The 13,999-nt window shown below is 58.2% G+C and overlaps 1 protein-coding gene across 3 annotated transcripts in view; it reads right to left on the bottom strand.

Moving 5' to 3' along the window:
- CLIP2 (CAP-Gly domain containing linker protein 2) overlaps positions 1-13,603 on the bottom strand; it is a 57,491-nt gene extending 43,888 nt beyond the window's left edge. For all 3 annotated transcript variants that reach the window (XM_058680858.1, XM_058680859.1, XM_058680860.1), the window contains exon 1: positions 13,279-13,603. The gene's annotated coding sequence lies outside the window, so the exon portion shown is untranslated. The remainder of the gene's footprint in view (positions 1-13,278) is intronic.
- Positions 13,604-13,999: the final 396 nt, after the last annotated feature.

Below are 13,999 nucleotides of genomic sequence, written 5' to 3'. Positions count from 1 at the left end.
CCACCATGGAGCCCGTGGTCTCGGTTGGGTAGGACATCAGGGAACAGCGTCCTCCTTGCTCTGGGCTATCTGGGTGGGGACAGAAGCTGCAGGAGCCGCGCGGGTTCCCATGAGGTGGGGGGAGGGCATCCACAGAGGAGACAGGAAGCTTCCGTGGCTGGAAGCCTGGGTCCAGCTGAGCCTGAAGCTGGACGCTCAAGTAGCCTTTATGTCATTCACTGAATCTCTCTTCTTTTTCAAGCTTGCTGGCTAATGCAGAAGCGACCGGCCCTGCTCATGGCAGGAACGCTTCTCAGAACAGCAAGCAAGTGTCGAACCCCAGAAGGTGCCGCCCACCAGCCTGGCTGCTGCTGAGCCCAAACACACAGTCCAAGCTTCAGCCTTTTCCGCCACTTTTTTTGCTTCATCTGTGGAATCTCAGACTGCCTCCTCCAGGAAGTTTAGCAGGACTTTTGGCCCACAGACACTTCTGGGTCATGGGCAGTGCTTAGAAGGGGCGAGCATGCTGACTCCGTCTCCATCTTGACCCTGTGGGCCATCCACAGGGACTGCATGCAAGCTCTCGTCTTGGAGAACCCAGCCCACTGCTCCCCCCACTAACACATACACACAGGTGCACACAGCGGGGGTGCACGGGATGAAGGCCACAGATCCCTGGAGACGCCCCTCCTGGACGCCCTTGACCCTGGCAGTGGCCTTGTTTATTCTCAGGAATTCCTGATGAGGTCAAGGCTAACCTAACAGGCAGGGCTCCCAAGTTCAAAGTCAGACATCCGGCTTGGCGACCCTTCATTACCAACTCTCTGTCCTGCCCAGCTCGGCCAACTGGGAGAAAAAAAAAAAAAAAACATTTCCAAGACCCCTGGCCTCAAGAGACAGTGTCTGCTTGTCCCAGCTGACAAAAGGGACCAGCAGCTGGCGATGGCGGAGAGAAGTTAACCCTCTCTGCCCACGTTGCACTAAGGGGGAGGGGAAGGGAGGGGGAGCACCCGGAAGGGGGGAGGGGAAGGGGGGTGAGGCCCAGCTCTATGGCTCACCCAGCCCACTGGTGAGCAGCTGGCCTCAGGCCACCCTAGGAGGCTCAGCTGTGTCAGCAGCAAAGTAAGGGGTCCTGGGATGCGGAGGGTACTGCCCATGCAGTATGATCGCATCATACCTCCAAGAGTCTCTCCCAGAGCCCCTCTGTGAAGTCACCCAGGGGCCCAATCTCAGGGTTTTCATTTCAGTTGCCCGGGGCTGAGGGGAGGAGGGTGGTCTGAGAATTCGCTTCTGTCAGCTGGTGGTTCTAGCGGAAGCAGGCACAGTGCCAGGTAGGGCGGTGGGCAGCTTGGCTCAGGGTGGGCAGGGGGCCAGGAAGAGGGCACCCCAGATGGCCTCGCCTGCTGCACCCCTGGCTGTGCTCCACAGGGCAGACCCGTTACAGCCCCTCCGGGGGATCTGGCAGGACAAGTGGACTCAGCAGCATAGCCCCTGTTGACTGGCCACAAGCGCCAGAGGCCAGGAAGGGGCCGGGTCTGCATCCAGGAGCCAGGGGCAGGAGAGGAGTGGGGCTTGGGGAGTGGCAGGGATGGCTGGGGCTCAATGTGGCTGCAATGGTGGGTGGGAAGGGGCATCCGGGGATCAAGGTGGGACAGAGGAGGGGGTCTTCCCAGCATGGAAGCTGCTAAGGACAGATAGGGAGAGGAGGGGTCAGGAAGGGGACAGGTGGCAGGGGTCTGCTGGAACAAATGAGGAAGCAAGGGCAAGGAGGGGACAAGAGGGTATGGGGATGCTGTGCTGGATTTTGAAATCCCCAGCTAATCATGAAGTCTGAAGTCGGTGTTAGGGCATAAAGGTGGTTTATTCAGGTTAACCTAGGTCTCCCAGCCACCTCCCCCAGCATGGCTGAGCTGGGGGAGGGGCAGCCACAGCCAAGGCTGCTGCAGGATCCACAGGGAAGGGGAAAAAGGAGAGAGCCCCCTGGTTGAACAGCCCAGCGTTCTTATACATTTTAGGATATTAATTATACAGTCATGATTTAGTAGGCTTCTACTGGTGGATTTGAAACAAGCAACTTTCAAAAAGTACAAGTCGATGAGCTATAGGGCGGTGAATCTCATCAAACACCAGGTACCTCCTTCCTGAGGAGTGGTCTGCCTACGTGACCGGCCAGGTGTCCTGCCGGGCGTCAGGGCATCAAGTAGACTATCAGGCCTGGAGTTCACACAGCCCCCAGCCAAGCCATTAAGGCAGAATCACAAAGGCAGAAAACATTTAGGTTCTTCAGGGACAGGTGAGGACAGGGCTCAGGCTGCTGGAGGGAGATGGGACACTTGGGTGGGGAGGGGAGGGGAGCAGGAGTCAGAGGGGTGGGTGTGGCCCTTGGCTGGGGAGAGGCAAGAACCTCCCTCCCCAAAGATGACCTATCCGCAGGTGCGGGGAGGGTGAGACTGAGAGCTGCCGGTCCTCCCTAGGAATTAGGAAACACGAGCCTGGGATGCCCCATCAGATGGGCACACGGCCGGCCGGCTGGCCTGGCAGTGCCAGCTATGGGAAGGGCCCCACAGCAATGGGCTGGGGGGAAAGGTGGGCACAGACAGCAGGGTCCTTCAGGAGGATTGGGTTCCAGGATGTGGATTGCATGTGCCATGTGACCATGGCATGGGTGGGGGGTCTGGGGTGGGATAACAGGCATGAGGGAGGGGAGGGGAGAGGAGGGAAGGTCTGCGCCCGGTTCTCTCTGTGGGTGCTGCCAGCTCTCGGGCGGAAGCCAGAGCGCAGGGCCTCATGCCAGCTGCCCCTTGGGCCTGAGAGAAGGCGCCCGTCTGCCCCGTGCCCTCTGTTCTCACCCCAAGAAGCAGGGCCCTCGGGAGCCTGAGGCAGCCCTAGCTCTCCAGGCTCCACGTTCCTGTGGCTGCAGTTGGCAGTGGGGATGCAGGGGGAACCCAAAGAACGGAGTGGGGACATGCGCAGGTCAAGGTACTGTCCTGCAGCCGCTGGCCCACAAAGGGGGGCAGGGCTTCCCCCCTCCTGGCCTGGGGGAGCAGTTGTGGCTCAGTCACCCTTTTATTCCCATTTCCCAGAATGATAAACTGAGGCCAGGGCTGGGATTGGCTTGAGGGCATAAGGTGAGTGAACAAGTCATGGAAATTGCAGGCAACTGGTGAGGGCAACGAGGGGCCTTCTGAAAATAGTTAAGGGGCTGGGGTGGGGGTAGGGCACCCAGGCCAGGCTGCTGAACGGGACTCTTCCACCATCGCCTCCTTCGTGTCTCACTTCTGGGGTGGCTGCAGGATGGGGAACCCTCCTCCCTGGGGTCAGAACCATATCAACAACCATGGCCAAGCAGGGTTCCCGATCAGCGATGCTGGGTCAACTGATGAACAAGTCCACCCTGCCCTCCTCAGCCTTGGTGTCCCCTGTCACGTTCACTCCCAGGATCCACAGGCGGCCTGCAGCACCAGCCACCAGTCGGGACACGACATACCAGTGTTGGGCCTGCAGGCTCCGCCCCCATGCCATGCCTGCTGTTTCAGATGTCAATCACCAGCACAGGGAGGGAGGATCTTCCCTGTGCTCCTGACCCACCAGCTAGAAATGGGGTTCCTAAGACCTCCGCTGCAGGTCAAGATACCTGCCCAGACCCCAAAATACATTCCACCCACCCCACCTATGACCATCACAGCTCACACTATAGCACGCCAGAGGGCAGGGGGTCTCATGGGAGCAGGCCCTGCGCTTCACTGCTACCCAGTACCACACAAGTGCCAGGCAGGAAAAAAAAAAAAAAAAAAAACCAGGCCCAGCACAATGGATCAACTGGTTAATCCTTCACCTGCAAGCGCCAGCATCCCATATAGGGACACTGGTTCATGCCGCAGCTGCCCCACTTCCCTTCCAGCTCCTTGCTTGTGGCCTGGGAAAGCAATCAAGAATGGTCCAAAGCTTTGGGACTCTGCACACACATGGGAGACCTGGCTCCTGGCTCCTGGCTCCTGGCTTCAGGTCACCTCAGCTCCAGCCATTGCAGTCACTTGGGGAGTGGATCAGCTGATGGAAGATCTTTCTGCTTCTCCTTCTCTCTGGAAATCTGCCTTTCCAATAAAAATAAATAAACTCCTTTTTTAAATAAGAAAAGACCAAAATTCAAAATGTGGGGGCTTAGCACTGTGGCATGGCAGGAAACACCACTGCCTTGCATACACTGGGATCCCATATGGGCGCTGCTTTGTGTCCTGGCTGCTCCATTTCCGATCCAGCTCCCTGCTTGTGGCCTGGGAAAGCAGCAGAGGATGGCCCAAGGCATCAGGACCCTGTTATCCATAGGGGAAACTTGAATGAAACTCTTGGTTTCTGGTTTTGGCTACGTGTTGTAGTTATCTGGAGCACGAACCCACAAATGGAAAATGACTCTTGCTCTGTCTTTCCACATTGCTATAGCTCTAACTTTTAAAAACAAATACATCTCTAAAAAAATGTAAAATGTGCAGTCTGGGTTCCGCTTAGCGCATGGCACAGTCCATGCCCCATTTGCAAACAGTGAAGCCATGGCACGCCAGCCGCACCGGTCCACTCCCAACCATCCTGCCTGCCTGCCTGCCGCAGCCAGGCAGTACACTCAGTACCAATCACGCCACTCGTGCCAAAGATGCAGAGTCATCCAGGGACTCGGGCTTGGGGTGTGGGGGGTGATGCTAGTGACGTGAGTGAGCCTGGTGCAGTCATGGGGCTCCTCAAATGCACAAGAGGGGGCAGGAGAGAAGGACCCGCAGGAACAGCTGGCAGGGAAGGACTGGATCTAGTCCTGCTGGCTGTGAGGGTACAAGAAGACACCTTGAGTCAAGACATGCAGGGCAGCAGGGAGGCAGGAGACCAGCAAAGCAGAGGGGGCACACTTCACTCCCCACCAATCCCACCACAGTGTCCAGGATGGACACAGCCCTGGAGCTGGCCTCTGGAAGTTAGCCTAGTGGGATCTATCCCAGACTTCTGACTTCCGGAACCCTAAGTTCCCACGTCGGTGTGGCTATGAGCCAATGAGTTTGCAATACCCTGCTATGAATGGTGACAGGAAGTTAATATTTCATCGCTCCATTCCATGCACCCAGAAACCAAATCTAGACCAGTAGGGGTCTCGATGCGTAAGACTCGGTCAGGGTTTTGCGAAGAGGACGGAGATGATCTTCACAATATTCAGGGACAAAGGCTCCATGGGAAGAATGAGCTCACACCCAGGGAGGAGGGGCTAAGTTGGTCAGTGTTAAGAAGTTATAAGGGCCGGCACCATGGCATCCCATTATGGATGCCGGTTCAAGACCCGGCAGCTACACTTCCGATCCAGCTCCCTGCTAATGGTCTGGGAAAGCAGCAAAGGATGGCTCAAGGCCTTGGGCCCCTTAGCCCACCTGGGAGACCCAGAAGAAGCTCCTGGTTCCTGGCTATGGATTGGCTCAGCTCCAGCTCTTGCAGCCACTCAGGGAGTGAACCAGCAGACAGAAGCTCTCTCTCTCTCCCACTATCTCTTCTCTCTTTGGGCCGTCCTCAATTGCTTTCCCAGATGACAAGCAGGGAACTAGATGGGACATGAGCCAGCAACTATATGGGATCCCAGCAGATGCAAGGTGAGGATTTAGTCATTAGGCTACCACACTGGGCCCAAAAAGAAAATAAATCTTAAAAAGAAAAAATAAGGGTCTGGCGTGGTGGCCTAATGGCTAAAGTACTTGCCTTCAAAGTGCCAGGATCCCATATGGGCGCCGGTTCTAGTCTCGGCTACCCCACTTTGCGTCCAGCTCCCTGCTTGTGGCCTGGGAAAGCAGTCAAGCACAGCCCAAGGCCTTGGGATCCTGTACCTGTGTGGGAGACCTGGAGGAAGTTCCTGGCTCCTGGCTTCGGATCGGCACAGCACCTGCCACTGCGGCCACTTGAGGAGTGAACCATCGGATGGAAGATCTTTTTCTCTGTCTCTCCTCCTCTCTGTATATCTGACTTTGCAATAAAAATAAATCTTTAAAAAAAAGAAGAAAAAATAAGAAGTGCTAGTGGGGGCAGGGCAACGGGCACAGCGGTTAAGCTGCCACCCAGAACAACCACATTCCATATCAGAGTCCTTGGGTTGCAGTCCTGGCCCCAGTTCCAGTTCCGCTTCCTCCTCCTACACACCCCGGGAAGCAGCAGGTGAAGGTTCAAGTATTCGGACTGCCTGTGGCCTGGCTCAGCCCAGCTGCTGTAGGCACTGGGAAACGAACCAGTGGACGGAAAACTGTGTGTCCGTTTTATGAAGGGGGAAGCTGCCGCCTGGCTCACATTTTACAGAGGACGTGTATCCTGCATGGCAGCAAGAGGGAACAATGCCAGTGAAAGACCCTAACAAGCACTCCCGATCCAAGGACATTTCCAAGACCCCTAACCACACACTGAGCACAGTTTCATCATGACACCTCCCCCAGAACAAACATCATGAACAAGATGGGAGGGCTCTACAGAGCATCGACAAGGACGCACATAGCCAGATCGCTCCCATGCAATTAGTGGGAGCGCAAGCCGGCTCCAATCAACTGAAATGATGCCTGGTGCCCTGTACTAAGGCTGTGCAAAACCCATGACCGGTACCTGCTCGCCCAGCAGATACAAGGGCACTTTGCGAAGTTTGTGGGAAAAGCAATTAAAGGCTTATTTGGGTGCAAAACAATCATGTAATCCCTGCATAGCAGGTCTCCAAAAAGTTTAGGGAAAATGTTTCTTCTTTTTAAAAAAGTTATTTATTTTTATTGGAAAGTTAGATATACAGAGAGGAGGAGAGATAGATTTTTTTGTCCATTGATTCACTCCCCAAGTGACTGCAACGGACAGAGCTGCGCTGATACGAAGCCAGGAACAAGGAGTTCTTCCGGGTCTCCTACTTGGGTGCAGGGTCCCAAGGCTTTGGGCCATCCTCGACTGCTCTCCCAGGCCACAAGCAGGGAACTGGATGGGAAGCGGGACCCATATGGGATCCCAGCGCATGCAAGGCGAGGACTTTAGCTGCTAGGCTAGTGTGCCCAACCCCAAAAAAATATTTCCTCTGATCCAACGACGCATAGACTTCAAAAGAGTTTTGCATCAAGACCATCTTCTAACTGATTATGTATTTTTCTTTAAAGACATTTTTTAAATTTTACTTGTTTTTATTTCATTTGAAATGCCAAGTGGCAGAGAGAGAAAGCAAGAGAAAAACAGAATGTCCGGTGCTGAAGCCAGGAGCCAGGAACTCCATCTGGGTCTCCCATGTGGGTGCAGAGGCCCAAGTACTGGGCTCGTCTTCTGCTGCTTTCCCAGGTGCATTAACAGGGAGCTAGATCAGAAGTGGGGAGCAGGCAGGTTTCATGGTGGTGTTCATGTGGGATGGAGATGTTGCAGGCAGTGGCTTAGCCCGTTATACCACCGCTCCCAACGTCATCTTCATCAGTCTGCTGATTACTGGCTCCAACATTTTTCATGACCTTGCAGACTCACCCTCCAAAGTACAGCAAACAGGTGACCTCACAGGGCACCAACCTGCTTCCCAAAGGCAGCCCCTACACCAGCACCCCATAATTCTCCTGCACCTGCCAAGAGTGGCGGCTGTACCCTCTGAGGTGAGGAGGGACAGCAGCAGAGGCCCAGCCAAGCAGGGCTGCAAGGGCAAGCCAGGACATGGCAGCCAGCAGGCCAGGGCAATCTCCATCCCAGGGGTGGCCCCAGCACTGGAATGTTGGTGGAGGGGGTACACAGCCTTGGGAAGTGGGATAAGCTTAGCCAACTCAGCGTCAGCTGTTTCTGGTGCTGCTTCCAGAAATGCAACCTGACTCCCCCCACACACACATATACCCTCCCCCTCTGCCACAGGCATTGCATTCTGGCCCAGTGCCAGCAACTCCCCGCCCCCTCCCCTCACTCTGCCGCATCCCCTGCCCCAGGGCTTGGCACAGCTGTGCCCTCTACCCAAAAACGCCACTCCTTCCTCTCACTGGCTGGCAAACGCCCTTGGTCTCTCACCAAGGGCAGTCTAACCAGGGCAGGCTCCCTGCCTGCACAGCCTGTTCACGCTGGGCACTCAGGACCTAGGACAGCGCCTGGCCCAGCTGCAGCATGGACGACCCTGGTGTACTGACACTCCCCATCTCCCGCCAGCATCATCACATCATCGCTGCGCACCCAGGCTTGCCTGAGGTGATGAGCTCAGGGAAGAAAACTCCCAAGTTCCAACAGACTCAGATCCTGCTGGAAACTGTGGTTAGGAGCACACACAGTACTCCTCTCCAGGGGTGGGTCCCACACACAGAGCACCCCCGTAGCCTCCTCTTATGGGGCAGTTCCTGCTCCAGCTGGCACAGCTGTTCTGAGAGGCTCCCCCAAGATGCCCTAGGATTCTGGGGCAGCACAGATGCGTACACACACACACACACACACCCTCTCCCAGACCAGGCACAGGCCCAAACTTACACTGTCGTCAACTCTAAGGTAAAGCAGTGGTGCCCAGAGCTCTGGGTCTGAGAGGCTGCCCTCAGCTTGCCTGTAAGGAACTAGACACGGTGAGGCCTCCACGGGGACAAGTAGGGACCACGGGGATTTCAGTTTGCAGGGGTCAGTGCGACATCAACACCACCAAGAAGAGCAGGTGCACTGGAGCTGTGTCTTCCCCACGTCCATTCTTCAGGGGCATCTGTGTCCAAACACCCTCTCCTTACAAAGATGCCTGTTGCACTAGCCTAGAGCCCACCTTATGACCTCATGTGAACTTGACCTCTACACAGACCCTAATCCTTACAGAAGGCCACATTTCGTGGCCTGGGGGCTAGGGCTGGAACATGCTCAGTCTTACAGAGACAGGTGCCAAAACGATCTCAGGCAGGACAGACGAGCCGTCTACACTCGCCTGTGGGTGGGAGGAGACCACGTGGGTGCCTCTGGTGGCTTGAGTCAGAGGCTCAACCTCATCCCCAGGTGGGCTGCTCCAAGTGCCATCAGGAAATGTCAGCTCATCTGCTCTTCCATGCAGACACGCTCGGAAAGTATAGCATGAGCTATACTTTGTAACCAAGGGGGAAACTGAGGCACAGAGCCTTTGCCCAGGATTACACACAGAGAATGAATGGCAGACTGCGATTGAAACTTGGAACCTCTGGCCTGAGGGGCGTGCCAGCTTTGAGCCACTTCTGTTTATGTCCTAAGTCTCAGTTGGTTTTCTGCAGGCCCCCATGGTAGGGGACAAGGACAACAACTTAATGCAGTGGCCACCCACCCCCTGCCCTGGGGCAGGGGGCAAGTTCACTGCACACAAACCCTTGCCAGCTCTCCCCTGGTTTCCCAGGCACTTGCCTTCCAGTTCATCCTCTGGAACTTGGAGCCGCTTCTGAAGGCATCACCCCGCCTCCCTCTCTCCCTGTTACTGCCAGCCCCCTGCACTACCTAAGATGCTGTCCTCCTTCTCCTGGCCCTTAGCCAAGTGCCTGGCAAAGCTCTACAGAGGGCACACAAAGGTGCCATCCACTGCCCTTGAGTGCAGCCAGGGCCAAGCTTATCCCCACAACATCGCAGCCTTCTACCTGCCCGGTAGGGAGGACTTTTCTGGGCAAGCACTTGACCCACCGCCTCCCCTACCCCCAACACACACCCTTCCCCCGGACCCCCAGTGCTGGAACTGTCAGACCTCAAGGGAGGGGCTCTATGGGGAGCAAAGACCCTCCAGGAACAGGAGAAGGCTCTGCAGGCTTCCCTGTTTTCCCCTGAATCATTGTTGCCATCCTAGAAGCACACAGCCAGACCTGCCCTGGAGCACAGCCTTCCACAGCTTGGGATTGCATGGCAACCTGTGACCACACACACACACACGCGTGCACACACACACACACACGGCCCACCAGTGCCTGTGTTGCCACTGCCGCTGCCAAGCCAACTGCTAGAAAGTTCCGAGTCAAATTACCTCCACTGCAGGGCCGCGCAAGGGCCTTCCGGTGTCATCTGACTCCCGCCGACCCCGTTGTCCCCTTGCCCCAGTTTGCCCACTTGATTTTTTTTCATCTTGCTGCACACCACATGGCTCTCGGCCAACGGGCCTCCTGTCCTTTTGGAAAACAGATCAACACCCCAGATCTTTTCTGCCGTGGCCTTCCTCTCCCTGGCCTCCTCCCTGCAGCTCTTGGTCTGAAAGAAGCTGGCTAGAACTGGGCAAGTGAGTGAGTGAATGAATGAAGGAACAAACTATGCAGCGAGCAACTAGTAACTCTAGTGTAGAGGGAACACGTTGCTCTATGGGAAACATGCCATGCTATGCAGGGACTATCCTATGTTATAGAGGGACTAGGCTATGTAGTAGAGGAAACAGCCCATGTTCTAAACGGGGCCACCCATCCCCTTTTGTCCACGGGGACCTCTCCAATGAGCCTCCCAGCTGCTCCATTTCCAGCTATGTAAGCGTCCTCACTTTCCCTGACACCCCACACACATCCATCCTTCATGCCACAGGCTCCCCTTCCCTCCCCACAGGCGCCCCTGTGCAGGAGCACATTAAGAAGGTGGCCTCCTGGTGTGTGGGGGGGGCCTGGAAACCACCCCTCCACCAGCCTGTCCTTCCCTGCCCCCATCTGTCCCAAAAAAGGCAAAAAAGGGAAGTGAATCCGGGGTGGGCGCTTGAGACCCCAGCCTTGGAGCCGGGCGAAAGCCGCTGAGCTGAAGGTCCCCTAGATGGCCGCCTTGCTAATGAGTACCACCTGGCTGACCCTGCCCCCACCCCATCCCAGTCTGTCCGGAGGCAGGCAGCTTATTAACATGCGGAAGCGTCTCCCCCAAGCTCACGCGTTTTGTGCCCCTATGCCTGTTGCCATGGTCCTGGCCAGGCAGTCCAGAGATGGAGGAGAGGCTGGGACGGTTCTGGTGCAGCCACTGGAACCCCCAGGATACAGGACCCCAAAAGGGAACTGGCCTCTCCCCGCACCTGCAACACCGACCAGGTGGTGGTGGTGTCCCCATTCTCCCAGCACACCATGCTGCAGAGGATGGAGTCCCATGTGGTGGCTGGGGTGGGGAACTGACTGACCAGCACTGCTTCCCACAGCGTATCCTGAAGACCATGGGGCCTGTCCACTCCCTACCTCATCCCCCACAGCCAGGCTTTCTTCTGACACCCCAAGAGGGAGGGGGCAAGGCCATACTTGCCAACTCCAGGAGCGCCAGCCAGAAGGGAGGGATGAGGCTGAGGACATGAAACCCCCAGCCAGGCAGGGGAAACCGGTGGTGGGAAGGCCTAGGGCTGCCCACCAGCCTCCAGGGTCTCAGCAGGTTCTCCAGGCGCCCTGCCCAGCCTGTCACCCCACCCCACCCCCGGCTCTGACACTCTTCTTTCCTTCAGCTAACTGCAGGAAGGTCCTGGATAATACAATAAAATAATCCCCCGGAGGCGGCCCCCACCTGGCCCCGAAACCAGCTCTAAGCACCCAACCACGTGCCCAGCACTCCTGTTCTATCAAGGGTACCAGGGCAGCCAGTCTGGCTCTAGTTGGTGTGAGAGTGGGTCCTAAAAGCCACAGGGCATGTGTGGATTTTGTACCTGTGCCAGCCAGCCAGCCAGCCAGCCAGCTGGCTCGCCAGTGGAGTGGGATGCCTGAGCACTAGCAAGAACACAGCTGTGCATGAAGGAAATGAACTTGGGATGCAGGTAGAATGGTGGGGGCAGGGAGGGACCCAGGACAAACAGAGCTATATCCATGCACCACCACCGACCCATCTGTAAGACACAGATCATTAACACGCACACCCCACCCAGTGGGTGTTGGCACTCCCTACCTTCGTATGTGGGACAGAGGTCCAGGACAGCCACTCCGCCCCAGGGCTCCCCCTTCTGTCAATCACCATGCAGATTGCAACTTTACAGACAGGGAAACTGAAGTAGCCAGAGGCATCAGGCTTGTCCAAGGCCACACAGAGCCCTACCCGGTGTCCAGCTGTTGGGCACCAGGGAGCCCAGGCTCCACAGCCAAAGGCCAAAGCTCTCAGTGGGTGCTGGGGAAGGGCAGACCACCTGCCCTTCATGTTATCTCCAGCCCCCCCTCCCCTCTCCTGACACCTACAGACCCCAGGGCTTCCTGGGCTCAGGGGCACCTGTTAGGATGCACCAGGTTGGTCTCCATCCTTTCCTTCCAGGGGATCGCCCCTGCCTGACACCTGGAATCTCCTCGACTCAGGGCGGATGACTGGATAGAGTACCCAACTTTTGCTCCCCGCTGCTGCTGGCCAGGGGTAGAGGGTGGAGGGGAAGCCTCCCCTAGCACCTGGCCGTCCCCAGGTGGCAGCGCAGCAGGAGGAACCAAGGGCTGGTTGTTTTTGCTCACACACAGAGGAGATTTCCACGTGCTGATCCCTGCTCCCTTCTCAGTCCCCTGGTCCGGCCCCACCCATGACTCCCGCAGCTCACCCAGAAGGCTGGGGAGGAGGGAGTGTGTTGTCCACTACGCTGAGTGTGCCTCTCCCCCTCCCAAGGTGCCCCTCATGTCCGTCCTTCCCAGACAAGGGCTGGGGGCTGGGGAATGCGTGGCAGTGCCCAGCGGGGCACTGGCCCAAGCCCAGCCCCCGCCTGAAAGGGCCCCAAGCATCTTCAGCCACCACCACTTGCCCCTCCCTGGGGGTGGGGGGCGGGGAGGGAGGGCAGAAAATCTGCTGCCTCACCAGCCTCCGGTGCCAGCCGCGAGCTGGGGAGTGAAGAGGGAGAGTCCCCAGCTCGGAGCCACCCACCCCAGCTCTCACCCCATCACCCCCTACTCCCATAAGTTTTGCAAAACGGCAGTGGCCAGGCGACTGCAGGCAGGCAGGCAGGCAGGCAGGCGGCGGGGCGGAGGGGGGGCTCGGCCGCGCCCACCAGGCCGCACCCCCTCCATCCATCCACCCACCCACACCCCGAGACCCGGAGCACTGTGCCATGCGTGCGCCCCGGGAAGGGGGGGACGACAGTGGACCCTCCCTCCAGCCACCCAACCCCACCCACCCCACCCCAAACAGAGGGGTCAGTCCGCATCCCGGGGCAGGTGGGCACGGTCCGTGCCTTCCGCACGGGGACCCCTCCCAACCAAGGCCATGCCCGTAGCCCCCCAGGCGCGCGCCCCCATGCCCTGGCAAGCGACCACGGGGAAGTTGGGGACTCCCCGGGACGCTGCCGCCCACGCCCACCGCCTGTCCGGGGCTCGGCACCCCGGCCACCGCCACTCTTTGTTGCCCTTGCGACCCCCATCCCCATCCGACCTCACGCCCGCATCCCACCCCACCCCAACGCCGGCCGCTCCTACCTACCTTGCAGCCAGCCCTGCAAGCCCAGAGCCTCCGGGCCTCAGCTCCCCGGCCGGCCGGAGCCGGGAGGAGGCGGCGACGATGCTGATGCTGCGGCCGGTTGCTGCCCACCGCGGTTCCGGATGCACCGGTGGGTCCCCAGCCCGGCACGGCCCTCTCGGGCCTCCAGAGGCAGGCGGCAGCGCGGAGCGAGGGCCCCGAGCCGAGCGAGCCGAGCCGAGCGAGCCGAGCGAGCCGAGCAGCGGCCAAGCGAGCGGCCCGACGCCGGGAGGGAACAAAAGGGGCCGGCGCTGGGGCGGGCGCGGCGCGGGGCGGGCGAGCACACACACACACACACACACACACACACACACACACACACACAGGCGCGCGCCGACCGTCCCCGAGTTTCTCGGTCGCCGGCGCCAAGCGGGCGGGCGGGGAAGAGTTTGGGATTGACTCCCCCACTTCCCCGCCGCCTCGCCTTTGGGGTCAGCCTGACTATGTAAGGATAGAGAGAAGCAAGATCTTAGAGGTTTTCCTCCAAAGGCTTTCCGTTTGGGCTGGACAGGGGACGGGGACCTGGCTCCCTGAGCTGTGGTCAGCTGCCCAATGGGAGGAGCCAAGAAGAAACAGCCCCCCATGCTTAGGCTAGGGTGGGGGGTAGGGTCTGTTCTGCACCCTGATACTAGCTGTAAGAGAGGGCGGTGGGCTAAGGCCAGTGCCCAACGTCCAATGTGTGGCA

Source organism: Ochotona princeps, chromosome 24, assembly GCF_030435755.1.
Source record: "Ochotona princeps isolate mOchPri1 chromosome 24, mOchPri1.hap1, whole genome shotgun sequence".
In the NCBI taxonomy this organism is placed as follows: Eukaryota; Metazoa; Chordata; class Mammalia; order Lagomorpha; family Ochotonidae; genus Ochotona; species Ochotona princeps.
The sequence above is the reverse complement of the archived record's forward strand: the minus strand, read 5'-3'. Positions and strand labels throughout refer to the sequence as shown.